Source organism: Aptenodytes forsteri, unplaced genomic scaffold (genome assembly GCF_000699145.1).
Source record: "Aptenodytes forsteri isolate BGI_AS27 unplaced genomic scaffold, ASM69914v1 Scaffold9, whole genome shotgun sequence".
Taxonomy (NCBI): Eukaryota; Metazoa; Chordata; class Aves; order Sphenisciformes; family Spheniscidae; genus Aptenodytes; species Aptenodytes forsteri.
This window is the reverse complement of record NW_008796217.1, coordinates 1,369,973-1,376,748: the sequence shown is the minus strand read 5'-3', so window position 1 is coordinate 1,376,748 and position 6,776 is coordinate 1,369,973.

Here is a 6,776-nt window from a genome sequence, read left to right as displayed (position 1 = left end):
ATCTTAAGTGCGAAGGTCTGATTTTCAGACAGATTCAGCGCTTGGGGGAATTGCATCGACGTCATTTGCATGTTATATACTTAGGCAATTTGCAAAAGCTGCAATTTCAGCATGGCTTACTACAGTGTTATTTATTAACTGTCTTTCTAGTTTGTATCTGTACAAGAAAGTAAGTAAAGGAAAAATATAGCACTGCTTGGAAACTGGACTGAGGATGTCTTTTTCTATGTGGATTATGAAAACCGTGGAGGTGATTGATTTTAGAGCATATAGTGCTCCAACCTGTTCTGTGCATCTCCACCAGTAGAGGTGCAGGTTATCTTTTCAGGGTCCTACTCCTAGGATCACACTACTTTAGGTAATGTGGCTATGGTAGGCAAAGCATATCACTGTGCTTCTGATGAGCTTGAAACACACTGTTCATTTCATTGTTCTTGCAGTTTTCCTCTGGGCTTTGAGCTGTGGCAGAGATTTTATGAGGGTAGAAAATGTCATTTTTCTTTTGCCAGAATTCTTCTGGGGAGATGCTGTCAGAGTGCTCCATCACATGTGACAGAACATCACTTACAGAGAATTATCTCTAATACAAAATTGAGTTTTTATCTTGAACTGTCATGTCTGAGAAGTCTCGCCTGCGACACGGGGGAGGGGAAGGAGCTGCATTTAGTAGCTGATTCCTCCTCCAGGACTGAATATATCCTCTCTTTCATACCCAGTTCTGTCCTTAATCTCGTAACTGCTGCCGCCTCCTCTTCCTGAGCTAACAGGTCTCCTCAGTTAATACTGTCTTCAGGGCAGCCTCCCCCAGTATTAAGCTGTGCTCACCTTATAGCAACCAGACTTTCAGTCCAAAACTATGTGTTGTCACAGTGTGGACATCACTAGTGTTCTTCATGCACTCAGACTCTTACTATTTGTGAGCTATTAAAATCATGTTGGAAAGAGTGCTGGAAAAATACTCAGTTAGCAAATCTATACAACTCTCTCCAAGCAAATAAACTTTGAGTATTGTTTGTGAATCAAGACTCAGAAAAAAATGGGAGTAAAGTGTATGGTTCTGCAAAACTGTGTGCAAATAAATGTCAGCACAAAATACTGCACCCTAGAGAAGGATGTTCAAGAAATGCTGTTTCCAGTCCTGCTTGCCAACTGCTCCCTCTCACAGGCCTGAGGCTCTCTGAAATGGAAGGACAGCCATTACTCTCCTTGGAAGCTCCCTACCCACCTCCACAATTACAGATTCCTGGTCTAAGAGGTGATCCTTATTTCTACACCCAAAAAAATTCTGTCTTTTTCAGTAGCCCTGGCACAAGTAGCAGCACCAGTACATGATATAAAAAGATATTTGAAGATTTTGTTACGTATTCAGACTTGAGAAATGTAATCATTATTTGGTTAAGGCTGTATCAAAATCACAGCGGGTATTACCAGTTCTGGAATTCAGGACAGAGACTGAGATCTGGAGCTGAATCCTAGAGCTTATTCTAAGATTTCTGGGAGGGGTTTTTTTGATCAATAAAGTAATGTCCGAAATAAAAAGAAGTGGTCATGCTGTGAGCCACAGCATAAAGCCCATATAAGAATGTAACAAAATCTTCTTTTCCTCTCTTACTAGACAGTAAAAATATTGAAATCCCCAGGACTTGGGACCCCACACAGGCATGCTTAGTTTATAATCAACTGATAGGATTTGTATTTCAAAACCCTCTTCACCAATCAGTAGCACGTTTAAGTATGTCTGCTAAGTACATGCCACTGAAAAACTACATAGGGATCAGTGCACTTTGTAAAACAGTATCTAGAGAAACCTAATGTACATGGCATTCAAACACAAGAAGCGCTGCCTTCTCATGACGTACTATTTATATGTCAGTTTATTTCACTCCTAGCCGCCTTCTGTGGGGGTTATTTTTTTTTCTGCAGTCACACAGTGTGTTTCTGCTGCTACTTCAAAAAGTGGTAGGTGTCATTTCCTCCAGTTTATCGATGGAGGAAGCTGAGGGCCAGAGAACAAAGCCCAGGCCTTCGAGTTCCTGTGCTCTGTTTCCTGGTCCTGCTGCTTTCCTTCTCCCAGATGGTCACCAACACACAGGCCAATGCTGCATCCAGCTGAGAAGGCCCTCTGCTCCTCCACGTTTATCTCCATGGGAAACAGATAACTAATAAAACATCTAAGCTCATTCACAAAGCTCTTCTACAGACTGCAGGTGGCTTAGCAAGGCTGGATTGCTCTTGACAAAGCAGGAGAGGTTCATGACAGCTGAATCTCTATTTGGTTGTGCTACTCCCGCTCCAGCCCAAGCTGCCTCCTTTCATACTACCCTCCCACACCGCCTCTCGAACACTCCTCTCCTGACAACACACACACACCCTCCACCCTCCCCCTATCCTCTCCGAAGTGGCACCAAGTGGGAACTCCTATGAGCTGAAGTGGCACAAGTACCTACGCCAAAGCAGCACACGCAGCTGGGCAAGGAAAGCTAAATTAAGAGTTCAGCGTTCACACCTGACCGCTCTCCCAGCATCACTGCCCTCTTTGCCACACCAGATAATATTGTCAAGGGAAGAAACGTTACGCTTTTGTCCCAAGGTACCAGTAACATTTCTGGTGCCACCGGGAAGCATTAGGGAAGTCACAGGATGGCACTGGGACCACGCCATCCTGTGGTTGCCCGTAGTCCTGGGCTAAAACTCTTTACTTTTTTTTAACATCCAATTCTGCATATCTTCCTCCTCCTCACTGCTGCCTTTAAGTCCTTAACTGCTTTTCTAACTCGGTTGACTACAATGGATGCTCCCCTAAGCCTATGAGGGCCTGTTGTTGCTCTTGTACTCAAGTCCTTTTTCTAATCTTTCTGCTGTGCTGCTTTTTGCTACTCTGCCTTTCCACAGCCACCCAGAGAACAGAGGTGATGAGTCAGAAAGGGAAGTTTAATAGTGTCCAGAAACAGAAATAACCAGAAAACCTCAAGAGTTTTACTGCCTTTTTCTTATTGAGAACAAACAAGTTGTAATGAATAAAGAGCGTCATATGGGTTAGTTTTGAAAATTATCAAACTGACCTGTCCCACAGCTGCTTTCAAAACACTGAGAGCAAAAGGAATCAGGGGGTGGTAAGAACTGTGGAGATTTTTTTTTTAAACGTTTACAGGAGTTCAAAAGACTGGAGGTCATAATAGGATACATGCAGATCTATTAATTTTTAAACCAAGTTGTTAAATATTCCAGTTAGAAAGCTTTATTGGTCAGAACGAGTAGGTGTGAATAGATAGAAGAAAAAGTGGTGAAGTCCTACACCCATTACAGTCAAAAGAAGCAAGCTGGTGACTTCACCAGTTTCAGAATTTTGCTCACAGTATTAAAACCCCATGGGCTAGTCATCCCCCGGCAGCAGCTCTCCAACTGTTAGCTATATGGGGATAAAATGATTTCACAGTGAAGTACATGCTATTGCATGTGCATATTGTGCCATGAATATGGCTGTATGAGTGCCCTTTTTGGAAATATTACTCTTTATATTCATTTTGAACCTTCAATTAACACAAGTGTAAACCTAGGTAAGCTAAGGCTTAATGAAAGATCATTATATCATGCACAGGACATTCAGTAGGTTCCTTGATCTGTGCAGCAAACAATGCACATAGCAAGAAGAAATCAGCATTACTGACAAAATAACATTCATGCAGTAGAAAACTAGGAAATCATAAAAACGGAAAGGAAACTCAAGCACTGCAAGACTGGAGGACTGGGTCCTTTCAGATTAGTTCATTTGATTAGTAGACCAGAGTTATACTTTTTAGTCACCTTGGAACTCACTTCCATTTTTCATGCTGGCAACTCTGAATCATCTCTCTCTCTGCTGCTTCAACTTCAAAACAGGAAAAAGTGAATACAGTAACCAGCCATGGACTCTTATAAAAATACTCCTGTGCTGTACGAAGTAGCTGAAAAAAGGCTTGACTCATACAGCATCTTTCACCATGCCTGCACGAGCAAGTTTGTGAAATTGTCTGCGGGGCACCAATCTAGTACTCCTTGCTGCAGCAACGTAAGAAATGTGAAGAGAAGGTAAAGAAACAAAAGACCTGAGAGAGAGGGGAAATTTTGCAACGCTATACTTAAATCCTGATCCTACTGACTTGAGTTAGAAGACTATCACCGACAGCAGAAGGGCCACAACTTCACCAGTAAAGCCTGGCCCCCAGCTCTGTTTTGAATGCTTTTGCTGTTTTGGTGGCACCAATAGGCTCAGCAGTGCCCCTCAGTAAGTGCTGCTGGGGGAATTCTTGGAGTTGTCTTCTGTAGTTGGCTGGTGCATTCAGAGGATGGAGGATGGAGGGCGGAGGGCATGGTCCCGGGCTCTGTAATTAAATATCCAACGGCTGCTATGTACCACAACAACCACAACTGATGAGGAAGGGAGTTAGGCAGGAAGAACACAGATGAGGCGTAGAGAGATGCTCCTTTTTCAAACAGGCACTGTTCATCCTTTTTCTTGTGTTCAGAAAAAGAATTCACTGTTAGTGTCTACATGGGTAATCTCCATGTGAACTCTTCCTTTCCCAATTAACATTTTCTTTTAAATTGAGCAATATGTTGACTTAGGTCTCTATACATACCCATACTCACTCACTGATTACTGGAGCCAAACAGAAGCAAAAAAGGCAGTCAGATAAATAGTCACTTGTGTTTTGGCTCCATATTTCATAGTTCAAAACCATGTAAACAGTTCAACTGTATTACAGCACATTTAAGAAAATAAAGGCAAAGAAAAGTGTAAAGTCAACCTGTGACTAATTTTATTTGGAATACTTCACCAGATCTTGGGTGGTTCTTCTTCTATATAATCTAAAATAAACACTGTAAAAAATGGACTAATAATAAAAGTAAATTGCATCACGGATGCAAAGAACGCTTTAAGAAAATACAACTGAGAAAAATATGCTAATAAATTTGGTTTTGAAATGATCATCACTGGGTTAACAATAGAACCTGATACTTTGCTTGCAGGTGTTTATCCTGCATTCTTTTAACATGCAATATGTAAACTCCTTAAAGGATTTTTAGCTACACATTATCTTTCGAAGTATCTGCTTGACTGAGTTCATTTTAAGGCTTTATGGTACATACAGATCTGGACTGAGTATGAATAATACACAAAAGTGACCTCCATTTTAAGGAATCAGCACTACACTAGAATCCAAACGTATTTAAATGATCACTTTGTTAAATGCATATATTTTAACTGGTTTTCTTTTTTTTTTAAAAGCAGATACTATATAAGGATATTAGTCCAAGAAAGTATTAACCTCCTTTTTAACGAGACAGAACAGGATCAGAGTAAGCAGAGTTATATGTATTGTAGAGTTTAACATACAAAATCTGTCAGCCCTAGCTCATGTGATACTCATGTTTCACTTACTTTTTTTTGTCTTAAAGCAAAGAAAAAAACACCAAACTTTAATCCTTTCAATGTTCCCTGATCTCTTTCGAGGACGTAATGTGCTAAACAGAAAGATACAAATGCTACGAATACCCAAGCCATTAATTCTGATAACCTGGTTGGAGAAAAAGATTCTACAGAAATGCTTCATTTGTGATATAAATTATGTCATTCTGTAAATGCCATCCAAACAGTGATGGGCCAGGACTGCTAATGGAGCTTTACCGACTTTTAGGCCTCTTTGAAGTATAATGCTAACTGTACTGACATTTTTCCACAGTCTACACCTTCCAATTAGGACTGAAAGTCAAAACTAAAATTCCAACAGCCTAGGTTGGGGATTTTTTGATAAAGTGAAACTGATCTTGTATATTTATGGCCCGGCTGAATCTTGACGTAACACAGTTATTTTGCTGTAGATAAATCAGATTTAGATCTGATAGATTTGGCCCTGGAAGACTAATTTCATACTGGCTCAGAGTATAGTTAGCAACAGTAAATTTCATGTTGCTTCCCATCAACTTCAGGTGCAATCAGAAGACTTCCAGCTGACAACACAGAGAAGGACTGTTTAAAAAGCAATGCTTGCAGGTGTTTACCACAGGTTAAATGTTTCCTTTTGTACAACACAGAATGGAACTTGCTCCTGGAAAGATCGTAATACTGAGGCATACAATCTGTCACTAGACACTAAAAGAGCTTAGCACCTTCTAAAACTGCTCCTAACCCATGCAGTTTGACATTTAAAGTGCAGGCTCAAGATACGACATTTGCTATGCAAATTGTTTTCATCTTCCCCCCCTCTTTATAATGACTGGAAAACAAATTTAAGTCCCTAATAATTCAGATTAAGTGCAAGTATACTGATGTTCTTGGTCAGAGCTCCACTGACTTTTACAGGATGTTATATAAATGTAGATGTTCATTGCTATCTGAATGCAGAAACAGCATCTTGAATTGGTTAAAAAAAATAAAAATGTAGAATGCATGTCTTGAAGACCTCTAATTAAAACAATGCTTTTCAACAGACATCACCATCTTCCCCTCTTTCCCCACGACTTAACAAGAACTGCATTTTGATCTCTGTAGGATTTTGCTTGTTTTTCTTCAAATTTATTAGCTTCTGTAATTATATAGTCCATTTTATTGTTAAATCAGAAACAGTAAGAGAACACTCTAGGTTGGTTTTGTCATTTTACAATGAGCATATCAGCTACAATACCTTTACCTAATGTTGTCAGAAAACCAAAACAGAACCAGAACAGCAATTTTTTTTTTTTTTTTTTTTTTTTTTTAAAAACCTTCTTTTTGAGATACCGCCTATTCTTGAAGG